This window comes from Puma concolor, chromosome C1, assembly GCF_028749965.1.
Source record: "Puma concolor isolate L17-30 chromosome C1, mPumCon1.1.hap2, whole genome shotgun sequence".
NCBI classification, from domain to species: domain Eukaryota; kingdom Metazoa; phylum Chordata; class Mammalia; order Carnivora; family Felidae; genus Puma; species Puma concolor.
In genome coordinates this window covers 125497649-125512437 of record NC_141674.1, presented here as the reverse complement: position 1 = coordinate 125512437, position 14789 = coordinate 125497649, and the positions used below count along the sequence as shown (strand labels likewise).

At 38.6% G+C, this 14789-nt stretch overlaps 2 protein-coding genes across 8 annotated transcripts in view; one reads left to right on the top strand and one right to left on the bottom strand.

The window, feature by feature from the left end:
• NCKAP5 (NCK associated protein 5) overlaps positions 1-14789 on the top strand; it is a 993237-nt gene that overhangs the window by 343626 nt on the left and 634822 nt on the right. The gene's annotated exons all lie outside the window — the stretch shown is intronic.
• The window catches only part of LOC147578427 (uncharacterized), a 72931-nt gene that overhangs the window by 18313 nt on the left and 39829 nt on the right, over positions 1-14789 (bottom strand). The gene's annotated exons all lie outside the window — the stretch shown is intronic.

The following is a 14789-nucleotide window of genomic DNA, read 5'->3' as shown; positions in this document are numbered from 1 at the left end:
GTAGCTGAGAGGGGACAGCATATCTCCTCAGAGCTTCTAGCCGTTATTTCCTGTGGCGTGTGGCAGGGGGACACCCGTGGTCTCTCAATATACATTATTTGATGTTAATATGGAGAACAGGTTCAGGGGTAAGAGGAGAACATGGTGGTCAGTGTGGCAATTCATATGTTCTGCTGCCTTTTGTTTTAGAAAATGCAACAGGAAAATGTAAGTGTTTCTCTTCACCAAAACAAGTCTGGATGTTTAAATAATTAAAACAACAGCCTGCAGCCACATGAAAGTGAGGAAAATTTAAGATCCATTCCATTACTTTCATTTTCTTATTTTTTACAATGAAAAATAGACATAAATGGCATCTACTTCTGAGTAACACCCATTCCCTCCCAGAGGCAGTGGAAGGGAAGTCTTTGAAATACCTTGCTCCAGGAACAATGTTCTTTTCTCCAGTGTGATTTATGTGCTCACAAGTGAGAAGTGCAGTTTAACAGGCAACATACTCAAATCCTTGAATATTTCAGACTCAGAAAATAAAAATGCAAACAAGGTTTATGTGTTAATGTATAAATGAATAATCCCCTCACCCAGTAGGAAATACCCCATCTCCTGAGGGAAGCCACTTACTGAAGATGAATATGGAAACATTTAAAAATATTTTTATAACCCTCTTGTGTGGCAAAGGACATCTTCCTTGGATAGGCAGCCCGGATTTTCTACAAGAGTTCCTGGCTCTGACATGAGTGGGACCACCTGTTCCTTTTCTTTTTCTTTCTTTTGAAAATTTATTTTTTAAAATTAATTTATTTAGAGACAGGGACAGTACAAGTGTGGGGGGGGAGAGAGAGAGAGGGAGAGAGAGAGAGAATCCCAAGTGAGCTCCTTCCTGCCAGCGCAGAGCCCGATGTGAGGTTGAAACCCACAAACCCATGAGATCATCACCTGAGCCTAAACCAAGAGTCTGATGCTTAACTGACAGAACCACTCAGGCATCTCCACCTGTTCTTTTTCTAAAACATCTTTACTTTCAGTCTTATTTGCTAATGCTACAGGAGTGTCAACAAACTTAAGGCCCCAACTTGCCTCAATAGAATAGGTGATGTGAGTGGTTCAGGGAAGGTTTGATTTGTTGGTTGATGGCTGGTGATGAGTTGGTTTTGTTTTGTGAGCTCCTCAGAAATGACCAAGATCACTATTTTGGAGACCATTCTCCAAAGATGCCTCAGGGATAACTGGCAACATCTTTCTCCCTAGTTCTTAAAGTTAGATATCTGGGTCCCACCTAACTCGCACACTTACAGTATCTGTATCTCTCGGCTGGGACCTGGGATCTGCCATTTTCCCCAGAGCCTCTGTAGCCTCTCAGGAACACTGAACTTTAACAACCACCTAATATTTTCTAGAAAACTTTGCTCATAGTTTCTGTCTTCCCCTGGCACAATTTTTCTCTTTAGTTTCCCCAGTGAGGACTTTGGAAAACCTACTCCACTAAAAGTGCTTTTGCCGGGACACGAATGGCCCCCATATTGAAAACTGCAATGGTTAATTTGGGGGCCCCCCTTACTTTAACACTGATTGCATTTCCTATTCCATTCTTCCTGAAACACTATTCTGAAATACTGGTTTCTTGTTCCTCTCTTACTGGCTTCTCCTTAATTTATTGGCTCATTCTCCTCCTCCCAAACTTCCATTACTGGATTCCATTTTCTTCAGTGTTGTTCCTTCATCAGGTGATCTCACCTCAGTCCCATGGTTTCAAATACTATTCATACTCACTATGGAATCCCAAATTTCTGGCTCCCAGACCTTTAATCTGAAGACAAATGTCCGCATCAACATTCCCTCTTCCATATGCAGTAGACTTCTCAAACCTAATTGCCCACAGGAGAACAATTTATTCAACACCCTATACAAACATGCTCTTTCCATAGTCTTAGGAGATGGAACATTATTCAATTGCTTAGGCCAAAACCCAAATATTATCTTTGATTATTCACTCTTTCCTTATTCTTACATTTAACCTGGTAGTAAATTCTGTCACCTTGATCTTCAAAAATACATATGAATGCAACAGTTGATGACTCTCCTTGTGATGTCCTAGTCCAAGTGACTATCCTCTCCTGCCAGTAGCCTCCAGCTGGTCCCCTTGCTTCTGCTCCTGTTGTATAAATACACTCCCATTTTTGCCTTTAAAAGTAGCAGAGGGATCGTTTTCAAACTTCAGTGAGATGGTTTCCCTCCTCAGGTAAAATCCCCCTGAGATTGTTCCTTACTTCATTGAGAGCAAAAGTAAAGTTCTTACCAGGATAGTTAGACCCTTAGGATCTGTCTCTTCTCCGTATCCCATGTTTGTGCTATTCCTGGAACTTGCCAGCACACTTCTGTCTCAAGGTCTTTGTGTTTTTTCTTCTCTCAGCCTATGATGAGCCTCCCAAGATAGCTGTCTGGGGTTAGTTTCCTCATTTCCTTGAGGCCTTTGCTCAAGTGTTGTCTCCTCCTTTATCAGTCTATATTCACCTGAGTCTTCTACTTCAACTCCTCTTTTCCCTCTATTCTCTTTAATTTTTCTAAATAAAACTTAACTGAATTGAATTGTTTTGTCTGTTTTCTCCACAAAAATGTAAATTTCATGAAGGTGGAGACTTTTGTCTATATTGTTTATGGATGCATTCCCTGACCTGGAAGAGTGCTTGAACATAAATTCACACAAAAAAATTTTGTTGCTTATTGAATTAGGCATTATTTACACTGATATCATTATTTTTTTAAAGAGAACAGTGAATGGTAATAGAGCTAAGCAATAAACTATTGCCTGTAACAGTAAGGCAATGATACTTAAAAAGTTGTCTCTAGACCAATAGCATCAGAATCACCTGGGAGCTTGTTGGGGCTATGGATTCTCCAGCCCCATCCCAAACCCACCAAATCAGAATCTTTGGGGTTGAGCCCAACAATCTGTTTTAATCAGCCCAGGTGATTCAGATGATTCAGGTGAACAAAGGAGAACCATGGCTGAGTAAACAAATGTGTTATGATCCCCCAGGTGATGCTTCAAGTGCAAAAGTCTCTTAAAATGCCCTAAAGCTCTAACTGGGGGGAGAGATGACATTGGTGCCAGCTTACCTCTGGGCACATATTTCCAAGTCCTATACTAGGTGTTGAAATTATAGTGTATATCTTGACCTTTTTAGTAAAAGCAAGGAGTTTGACTTTTTCAGTGTCCCAGGACAACTTTGGAGGAGTAATAGGAGATAAAATTAGAACACAACTGTCCAGATTTTGAAGGGCACTGATAGTAGACTGAGGGGGCTCTGTTATGCTGTAATGAGTGGAATGGCACTGTGTGATCCAATACTTGAGTGGAAAAAAATATGAGAAAAGTACAATATAATGATGAAATGGATTCATCAGTCAATTCTGTGTTTTGATGTGTTACCAGATTTGGAGTAGTCCTTAAACTTTCTGTGGCTGAACTCTTCTACCCACAATAGCTAGTGACCTACCTAACTGAGCATGTCCACTTATACAAAGTTCTATCAGTGTCTTTCCATCAAAGCAATGATCAAAGTTGAAATGAAGACTCTGCTATGTCACTTAAATATTTGTTTTCGTGTGTGTGTGTGTGTGTGTGTGTGTGTGTGTGTGTGTGTGTGTATGTACACCATTTACTGCCATGTTGACTAATGATATGTTACTGACTTGCAGAACTTTAGGAGAGGGAGAATTATTTCTCATTTCACCTTCAACATGTGGGGGTGCACCTAAAAATAAGTTGAATTATTTTTACCACCTAAGTGAATTCCTTCATTTAACCTATACATACTGATTTCCCAAACTGCCATTAATAGCATACATAGCTTAGAAATACAATAATCACATCTTTTTTCCCCACCTAAAACCAAGTATAATTCTTATGTTTTTCCTCAAATAATACATAGTTATCAGTAATAGCATCTTTATCAATTTTGATAAAAATTAAAAGGTGTGTGCTTGGATTTATTCCATTTATGAGAAGAGAATGCCAAATATGAGAGGACAACCGAATTTCTTCCCTTGGCCTTGTTCAACCCGGTCAGGCAAATCAAAGCAAAACCAAAGCCAAATTTAGGAAGATTATATAATTATCCTGAATTTGGAGGTTTATTTCTGACCTTGTTTTCCAGCATTGCATATAGCCACATCTCCCTAAACGAAGGGGACAATGAAGTCATTCTGCTTCCATTTTTGGTCTTCCCAACATGGAATGTACCTTGAGAGCAGTTGGCTGTGGGAAGGGCATGCTCTGCTTCAGTTTGGCCTGGTGCAGTGAAAAATGTACTAGATTGAGCAATTGTTTGAAATCTGTCACTGTTGGACCCCAAGCAAATCATTTAACCCCAATCTGAGCCTCTGTTTTGTACATTGGATTGGTAAGCATGACACAAGGCTGTTGGAAGGATCAGATAGAAGGATGCCAAAGTGCTCAAAGTGCTTCAGAAAGCTGTGACTCCAAACCTGTATCCATAAATCAATACAGAGATGTAAAGTTAGTCACTTAGTATTTAACATTGTGTATTTGCTACATTAATTTCAAAACTATTGACTAATATTTACACTGTTGCTTACAGTATAGGCCAAGCTGCTGTAACATAGAGACCCAAAATAAAGAGTTTTAAATAAACCAGAAACTTCATTCTTTTTCATGTATGAGGCCAAAGGGAAAGTTTAGGGTGGGTGGACAGCTACTTTAAGATCCGTCCGTCTTGCCATCAGCAACATAAACCTTCTGTCTCTGGGCCCAAGGTTGTTAGCATTCCCAGCTGGGGGGTGAATGTATAATTGGCAAGTACCTTGTCTTTGGGTTGGAGATTGTTTGGATATTGCATGGACCATTTTTGCTCATGTCTTTTTGGCTTGCATTCAGTTACATCTTCACATTGACTTTGATGGAAATTGAATCTCTAGCTTAGAAGCCGTGTGTCCAAGTGGAAGCTGTTTTTAAAAGAAATAACAGAATGTGTATAACGGGGAACAAGTTGGTAGTCTCCAACAAATTGAGATGTATTGTACTGCTAAGCTGTACTAATAATTTGATTTGTATTGCTTACATTGCCTTGATACAAAAATAGCAGGCAATAAAACTTTTCAATGGCTCTGGTTTCTATATGTATCTATGATGTTGCTGTTAATGGATAATAATGAAATGTTCATACATGGCAGAGGTTATGAGATGTTTGTATTCTGTAGGGTTTTCTATTCATCATGCTATCAATTATCCCTCCATTTGATAGCAAATTTTGGTTATCACTTTTGCATTGTATTGATCCTTACGAGCTCATATGACTTCCATGGCATAGATAACTAATGTCCATAGATCTACTTCAGGATTAGGAGATCAGAAAAACACTGATTTCTTGCAAAATTGTCATTAGGTTATCTTTGAGAAGCCATTTCTGGTTTGTAATAATGGAAAAAAGTGAGTATACAGTAATTTTGGAAAAACTGCTGAATGCCCCTAAGACTGTTATAAGCTTTTCAATTAAAAAAAAAAAAAAAAAAAAAAAAAAAAAGCAGTTCTGGAAGACCAGAGTTATAGTTTTATAATTTAAGATTCTCTTGTTATGAAACTGAATAAATAAATTGATGCTTTCATTTATTTAACACACTTTCAAGTACTTGGAATGTTCCAACTTCTCTGCTAAGTATTGGAGGATATAAAAATGAAGTAAGATGTGCTCTGAAGAGTGGTGCACATCCAAAGGAACCTGTTTTGGTAAATAGCAGGATACAGAGGATTGGACTTCGAAAGAGTGACCTAGCATGGAAGTAAATATTTGGGAGCTTCTGGATTTTTAGTGATTTTGAAAACCCAGGTACTCTACTGAATTTGCCAGTAGAAAGTGAAAGAAGGCTTTAGGGCTGAACCCTACTCTTGATACATAAAGGGCTGGAAGAAGGAAGGAAAAAGTCCAAGATCTCAGAGCAGTAGCAGGAGACCAGAAACCCCTTCACAGAACACCAAGAAGGCATAGAGTATGGTTGAAAATGTCAAGTGCTGCAGGAACTAATTATAAGGAACCTGTGATTACACCTGTGGAGGTCACTTGTGGCTCTAACAGAACAATTCCACAGAAGAGTTTGCAGTGTGAGTGGAAGCAAGGTTGAGTTGTTTGATGAGTGAACAAGGAAGAGTAAGAGATGGCTGATGGAGAGATAATGGCAGTTAGATCAATTTGTTAGAGCTGGTATTCCTGAATTGATTTGTATCTCATTGGAAGAGTTTATGTTGGCACAGATGCCAGTCAAATATGAGGCCACTTTCTGTCTAGTGCTGTGTAATTCCCAAAGTTGGTATGTTTGAGCTTTTTACAATCACTGCACAGGTGCAACTTTTCATTAAGGTGACAAATAATTTTTGAGGGCAACATCATTTATTACAGTTGTTAGTCATTTTCTAATTATGGAAATCCCTGTATTTAATGTTAGTTGCAGTGATTTGAACAGCTGGCCTCCTGGTGTGTGTTTCTTTGCCCAAAGGTGAATTGGGAACCGTACAAGAGTGCTGACACAGTTTTTACAAACTCTGCCATAACTTACACTGATTATAACATCAAGATTATGTGGATGGATTTGGGATCTCTGCAAGCTTTGATTTTAGTATTATATTTTAAACTCCACTTAAAACTAATGATACATCAGATCCTCCCGTCATTAGAATTCATTTATAATGGGTCTTGCTCAGAACTGACCTAGATCAGACAGTAGGAGGTTCACATTAAATGGGCTTATGCTACACAGATATGCAATGTTAGGTGTATCTATAAACCTCTAATCGCTTTAAATGTTTCATACTAATTGCCTTGAAACATGTGCATTAAAGAAATGAAAGGCAAATTTCCTGAAATACATCTCCAAAATGAATTAATTTGCATAAGTTTTAGCCAAGAAGCAGATGTCTTTTTAGTGCTGTACCTTTGTTAAACTTTTAAGCATATTATACAAATATATCATGGTGTAACTTAGTGTTCCTCTCTAATCGTAACTTGGGTGAAATGCTTTTAGCAGAACACTGACAAGGGCAAGTAATAAAAAAAGAAGGACTATTGTTTCAAACACCAGCTTAGCTTTAGAACATAAACTACTGCATTGTGATATTTTAGATTTCACTTTCTAAAATTTAATTATAACATCTTTGTGGATGTTATTTTCTGGGGCTGTATTTTCCTTTAAAAAATCACTTTTTAAATTTGTATATTGAACATATATTAAACTAGAAAGAGAAGTATACAGAAGAAATTTAACCTATGGTACTACCATATACCATGTTTTATTCTCTTTTAATATTTTGTGTATATTTTCAAAATTGTGATTAAAAAAGGATTGTATTGTTTTAAATCCTATGTATCTCCTAATATTATAGTGTTTTCCATTTTATTATGTATTCTTTACAAATTTAAGAAATTATATAATTCTTAAAATGGCCAAAGTGTGCTTTTTTCTTAATAATTCCCGCAATTTTGGAAGCTAGGCTATATCCAGTTTTTCCATGCTGTCATAAATAATATCTGAACGTCATTTGTTTTAATTTGATTATTTACTCAGGGTGTTTTCTAGACATGTAGTTTTTGGGTCGAAGGTATATGTACGTTTTAATTTGCATGATCTATTATCAAATTGCTTCCCTCAATTGTTAAACATGTAGACAAAATGTACCCTTGTACTTAAGTTTTTATGATTATCAAGTCAAGTATAGAACAAGAATTTGTTCCTATGTACAGAGACTTTTCTGTGATCTTGCTTTCCTCTTTCTTGTTCTCCTCCTCTGTCCATGACAAAGATATATAATGTATACTTTACATTTTTCTTCTGGGACTTTGTTTAATTTTATATTTACATTTTTGGACATAAAATCCATTTAAATTCTTTTGAATTTTTGCTTTATGTTATAAATCCTTTATGCATCACCCAGGTTTAGAATGCATGTGTATATGCACACATGCACATGCACGTATACGTATATGTATTAGGTACATTTTCATCTCTTGGACATTTGGAATATATGTACATATACACACACCCTAAAGTAAGTTCAAGGTACATATACACACATGTTTTCAATTAAATTAGGTGCTTTACTTTCTGAGTTCATGAATAGCTAAAAATATCTTTCTGTTGCTTTGTTATAGAATAGCTACTTGATTGGTGATATCTATGGAATAAAACTCAATGTTTATGTACCTTATTTCAGTGGACATCAGGGATGGCTGGAAACTATGAACAACCTACCTGAAATCCTTGGTAGGAAACCCCTTTGTCAGTTTGGATGACCCATCCACTATTTTTCTTTTACTCTTATGCAAGTGGATGTGTGGAGAGTTTTTCCATAATTTCTGCCTGGAATGTGATGTGATGAGCCCTTTTGATGTGTATATTCAAGTCTTCTTTTTTCCTCTATATTCTGAAATATTTAATTATCTCTTAGATCATTGTTTCCATTCCAAATCTTGTAAAATACTCAAAAGCCATAATTGTTAGATAAACCTGTTTTCTGACCTAATACCCATTGTGTCTCTCTTTTCATCTTTATCTTTTACTTAATTTACTTAGATTTGGTTTGTCCTCCACAGGACTGTGTATGTGATTTCATCATCAGTTCTACTCTTGTACCTGATGTGGGTTTTTTCATAAGGAAAATGAGTAGATTAGAATGTTTATCAAGTTAATAGCATTACTTTGGATCAAGTCTTTGTGGTGAGGACATAAGAAGTAAATGGTGGCCAAAGCAATGCCTGAGACACTGACAGTCTTCACAGGTAAACTGTGTTGTGGACCGTGAACTCTCACACCAAGGATAATGGGGATATGTGCATATGTATTTTTCTAGGTTATAGTAGTTTCAGTCTTCACTAACTGGATGGTAGACACACTAAGTGAATCCTACCATAGAAGGTGCAGAAGAGTATTTAAGGACCTGACCTAGATGGTTTCTAGATGAGATACTTGAGGAGTAGACTTCATTTGTGTGACCAGTTCAGTGCCGTTACACCAACACCCATTGGCCCCTCTTCACTAAGGCATCGTTCCATGATGGGGAGAATCACCCCATCATAAAAATCCCAGTGTAGGATCAACAGGTTTCAATTTTGCAATGGTGGTTGATATTTCCTTGAAATTCTTAGCTCACCCACCTCCCTTTTTATTTCATTTTATTATTTCAGCTTACCCATTTTTACAAAATTAATTTGACTGTCTTTTCATCTCTGCACCTTTTCCTTTCCTTAAAGCTTTCTGCGCATGTTTCAGACAGTCCCACTGTCTCTGGATACTACTGAACATGTTAAGGTTCTTTCTAAAACGCTTTTCATGTTTTTCTTAATCATTTTCAGAGTGACATGCTGTCCTGTGGCTGAGGGTGATGTGCTTTGTCATGGGTTTTATGTTGTATGTTTTCAGTGTGCTTATTCTGGAGTGATCCATCCAGATACTCTATGGACAGTGCCCATTCTACTTTCTGTCCATCTGAATGTATAGAAAATTTTTCTCTAAGCTCTCCCAAATATCCAGTGTCTTTCAGGCAATCTGGGGAGCTGTTTTAGTGAGATGGAATCTTTCATGCCCTTTCTTTCTGCCTGTGCCTTAGATACTTTGAAATAGTGGAGACCCTGTTTAGTAACATCCAGAACGTGCTTGATACCCAAGCTCTTGCTCTAGGTATAGTAGCTACGTTGCACTTCATAATGACTGTAGCTCACTATAAACCAATCTTCCCTCACCATCCATTGTTTCCTTGGAGTTAATATCCAAATGGATGGATAAAAGTGGTTCCCATTGGAACCCTCTTTTATTCTTACAAAATGATAAGGATTTCTTATTAGTTAACCAATTTCTTCATTTCAGGGGACAGAAATGATAAATGTATGAGAATGTTGCCCAAGTTGTTTCAGCCAGGGAAGAAATTAACAGAAGGTACATATAAGCATATTTTTTTTCTCAATTCATTTCAGTTAGGTGTGTGTGTGTGTTTGAGAAGAGAAGAGAGATGAGTGTGGTATAGGCAATACCAGAAATTTTGGTTAAGTGTTCTACGCAAAAGGAATAGCATATACAAACATAATGGGGATGAGTCAGCCAGCAGGGTGGGTTTAGGAAGAACATACAGAGTGGTTCTGTACTGGACTCATATCAGGGCTCAAATCCCGGTTCTGCCACTTCCTTGCTGTATGACCCTGGAAAGTCTGTTACGTCATTTCAAAATGGGGATAATAATAGTATCTACCTTTTGGGGATATTGAGTTTAAATGAGAAAATACTGCAAAAGTACTTAGCCCAATGCCTGACGCAATGAAGTTTTGTGTAAGTTTTAGTTAAGAAAAAATAATAGGTCAGGAAACCTTTGCGTGAGTTGAATTTTCCTGGTGATAACCGCTATCTGCTGAACTAGATTCAGCTTCTTCATTGCACCTTAGCAATAGCACACTCTAGTATTCACGCAACTAATGTTCTCCTGGCTGGATCCAGGGGTATCCTACCCAGACACTGTGGAGAGCTCCCACCTAAATTGTCTCGCTATCATGGAGCAGTTAGAGAGTGGGAATCTTTATATTATTCTTAATTTTTTTTTTTGTTTTAAAAGTTTCTACATGCTGTTTAAATTTTAATTTCAGTTTCGTTAACATACAGTGGTATATTACTTCCAGGTGTGGAATCTAGTGATTCAGCACTTCCTTACAACACCTCATGCTGATCATGATAAGTGTACTCTTTAATCCCTTTCACCTCTCTCCCACCCAGCTCCCCTCTGGTAAGCATTGTTTGCTCTCTGTACTTAAGAGTTTTCTGGTTTGTCTCTCTTTTTCTTTGTTTATCTGTTTTGTTTCTTAAGTTCCACATATGAATGAAATCATATGGTATTTGTCTTTCTCTTACTGACTTATTTTGCTTAGTATTGTACCCTTTAGATCCATCTATGCTGTTGCAAATGGCAAGTTTTCTTTTCTTTTCTTTTCTTTTTATGGCTGAGTGATATTCTAGTGTGTGCCTGTCTGTATCTTCTTTATCCATTCATCTATCCGTGGACACTTAGGCTGCTTCTATATCTTGGCTATTGTAAATAATATTGCATGTGAATAGGGGTGCATATATTTTTCAGATTCATGTTTTTGTATTCTTTGAGTAAGTACCCCGTAGTGGCATTACTGGATCCTGTGGTAGGCAGTTCTATTGTTAATGTTTTGAGGAACGTCCATACTCTTTTCCATAGTGGGTGCACAGTTTGCATTCCGGCTAACAGTGCAAGAGGATTCCTTTATTCTCCACACCCTTGCCAACAGTTGTTTCTTGTGTTTTTAATTTCAGCCATTCTGACAGGTGTGAAGTGATATTGCATTGTAACTTTTATTTGCATTTCGCTGATGATTAGTGATGTTGAGCATCTTTTCATGTGTCTATTGGCTGTCTATTTGCGGGTGAAGCTACTTTTTTATTTTAGAGAGTGAGAGTGGAGTAGGTGGGGAGAGAGGGAGAGGGGGGGAGAGAGGGAGGGAGGGAGAGAGGGAGAGAGGGAGGGAGGGAGAGAGGGAGGGAGGGAGAGAGGGAGAGAGAGAGGGAGGGGGAGATGGAGGGGGAGAGAGGGGGAGAGAGGGAGCAAGGGAGAGAGGGAGGGAGAGAGGGAGAGAGAGGGAGGGAGGGAGAGATGGAGGGAGAGAGAGAGAGGAAGGGGGAGAGAGAGGGAGGGGGAGAGAGAGGAGGGGAGACAGGGAGGGAGGGGGAGAGAGGGAGGGAAGGGGAGAGAGGGAGGAAGGGAGAGAGGGAGGGAGAGAGAGAGGGAGGGAGGGAGAGAGAGAGAGGGAGGGAGAGAGGGAGGGAGTGAGGGAGAGAGTGAGGGAGGGGGAGAGTGGGAGGGAGATGGAGAGAGAGAGGCAGAGCAAGAGAGAGAGGGAGTGAGAGAGAGAGGGAGGGAGAGAGGGAGGGAGAGAGGGAGGGAGAGAGGGAGAGAGAGAGGGAGGGGGAGAGAGGGAGGGGAGAGAGGGAGGGAGGGAGAGAGGGAGGGAGGGGGAGAGAGGGAGGGGAGAGAGGGAGGGGAGAGAGGGAGGGGGAGAGAGGGAGGGGGAGAGAGGGAGGGGGAGAGAGAGAGGGAGAGAGGGAGAGAGGGAGGGAGAGAGAGAGAGAGAGAAGAGAGAATCAATTTTAATCAGGCTCTGTGCTGAGCGTGGCTTGATACCATGACCCTGAAATCATGACCTGAGGCAAAATCGGGAGTTGGATGCTCAAATGTCTGAGCCACCCAGGCACCCCAGGTGAAGCTATTTTAAATTGAAACAGCCCATATCATTACTTGAAATAGCTTGTAAATCCCAATTCAGCGGCCCCTACATTTAATGGTTGAAAATCTGTATTATTACTATTCATCTCTGTCTAACATCCTATTCTAATATTCAGCAACTGTAATTGAATAAGCATACACTCAAAAATTTGATGTTGGGTAAGATAAGAGAAAATGGATATTACCTTCACATTGTGAAGTGATTTGCCTTTGAGAAGAGGTGAGTGGTATTATGAAAAAGGCTATGCTTACCTCTTGGCAGACACTATAATATATGCATACTTAAACTATTAAATTCTTAGAACACCTCTGTAAATTGACCATGAGTTCTCTCTCTGAAGATGATGGAAATAAAGCTTGGAGAGATTAAATAATTGACCTAGGGAACATAGCTAGGTAAGTACCAAAACTAGGATTTGAACCTAACTCTTGATTGAAAGATCCTATCTATAATCACATACCTTTCAGCTTCATCCTCTTGCTTGAGCTAAGAAGAGTGAACAAAATAACAAATCTATGGGTTTTAGTGCAAACCGTTTTCCAGAGCTTGCTTGCTCATGCTTTGGCCCCGCTTAGTTTGGTAACTGTATTTTAGACTCCACACCATAGTCACTCTGTTTCCAGCCCCACTGCCTTTCTTTCTATTCCTTTAGCACCACATATTGGGGATGTTTGCATATGCTGTTTCCTTTCACTCCTCTCTCTTTTCTCTATATGCCTACCTCCTTCTTCTCTTCCAGATCTTAGCTCAAATATCATTTGTTTGGATCTCTTTCCAACCACCTTATACCAGGGAGGTGCCCTTCCCCATTTAAATTCTCTCATCACTGGTGTGTTTCCTTCATAGCATATCACCAATCAGATGTCCATGTGTTCACTACCTCCCTCTACAGAGCGTAAGCTCTTAGAGAGCAGGAACTTTCTCCCTCTTGGTTATTACTCTATGAACCAAACTTAGAATAGCATTTGGAGAATAATAGATTTTGAAAAAAAACAATTGAGTTAAAAAATGAATGAATGACTTTGAGATTTATGTATTTGTTTCTAACTGGAACCTGTTTAAAATTTATTTCATGGGTGTATTTGAAAATTAATGTCTTTGGTAACTGAGTGTTCTAAATCTTTAAATCTTGATCAGGATACATAATACCATATCTGCAAACTGTTAAAACTTTCTTCATTAACAGATTTCTGCTTTGGATTTAATATGCTCAATGGTCTTGTTTAAATTATTAACCTGGAAAAGAATATTATTTCGCTAATCATCTGAAATAAAGTTATACTGTTAGAGAATTAGCAGTTTTAGCTAGGAAAGGATGTGGTGTGCTATCTAGTCTAACTGAAATATTGTAGAAAGGTAAAAAGGGCTACATGAGCAGATCTAGGTCCAGAAACTCAGGAAAGGACTTTTTCCATAATATCAGCTCCCTTCTTACTGTGTAGTTTCTACCCTCCCTCATTATAATACATATTCTTATAGGAGCAATAGATTAAACATAGCACTTAATCAAAACAAATGTATTTCAGAAAGAATCATTATTAATCAAAGTTCTCATTTTAGCTCAAATCCATAAGAAACAAAACAGTAACTTTCATGGATACCTTAACACGGAAATCATTGCATACTCTTCCATAGTATAGATTTACTATAAACACAGAGGATTGCAGGCTAGATGTTCAGAGAGAAAGTAAAAGAAGTATCAGGTTCAGGATGAAACCAAGCATCAGAGATTTTACACATTGTGCTTTGCTTGATAGATGACAAATGAGACTCTTGCATATGAACCTCATACTCAGAAATCACTAATTGAAAAATCATTTTAATAACCTTTAAACTTCTATAAATCTCATGTTGTAAGGGAATTCATTATTTTTTCAGAAATGTTTCTTGAAAACATTTTGATTGACAAAAATTGACGTATTGAAAAAATATATACCTTGCTTTCATATCTTCTTAGAAGGTAGATTTTTTTTTTTTCTAGGAGACCAAAGGGGGGGGAAAAAAACCCAAACTAATTAGACTATGTTTTTATATAAAGAGATAAAGGGAAATGGACATGTTTCATCATTGCAAACAGTGTGCTCAGTGAATATATAAAGCGTTCTATATAGTTCAAAAGTAGTGTTTTCAGGGGCACCTGGATGACTCAGTTGGTTAAGCATCTGTCTCTTGATTTTGGCTCAGGTCATGATCTCAGTTTGTGGGATTGAACCCCACATTGGGCTCTGTACTGACAGTGAGGAGCCTGCTTGGGATTCTCTCTGTCCCTCCTCCACTCATGCGTGCGTGCGCACTCTCTGTCTTTCTCTCTCTCACTCTCAATAAATAAAGAAATATTTCGGGGTGCCTGGGTGGCTCAGTCAGTTAAGCATCCGACTTTGCCTCAGATCATGATCTCACCATTCATGAGTTTGAGCCCCGCATCGGACTTTGTCCTGACAGCTGCAGCCTGGAGCCTGCTTCAGATTCAGGGTCTCCCTTTCTCTCTGCCCC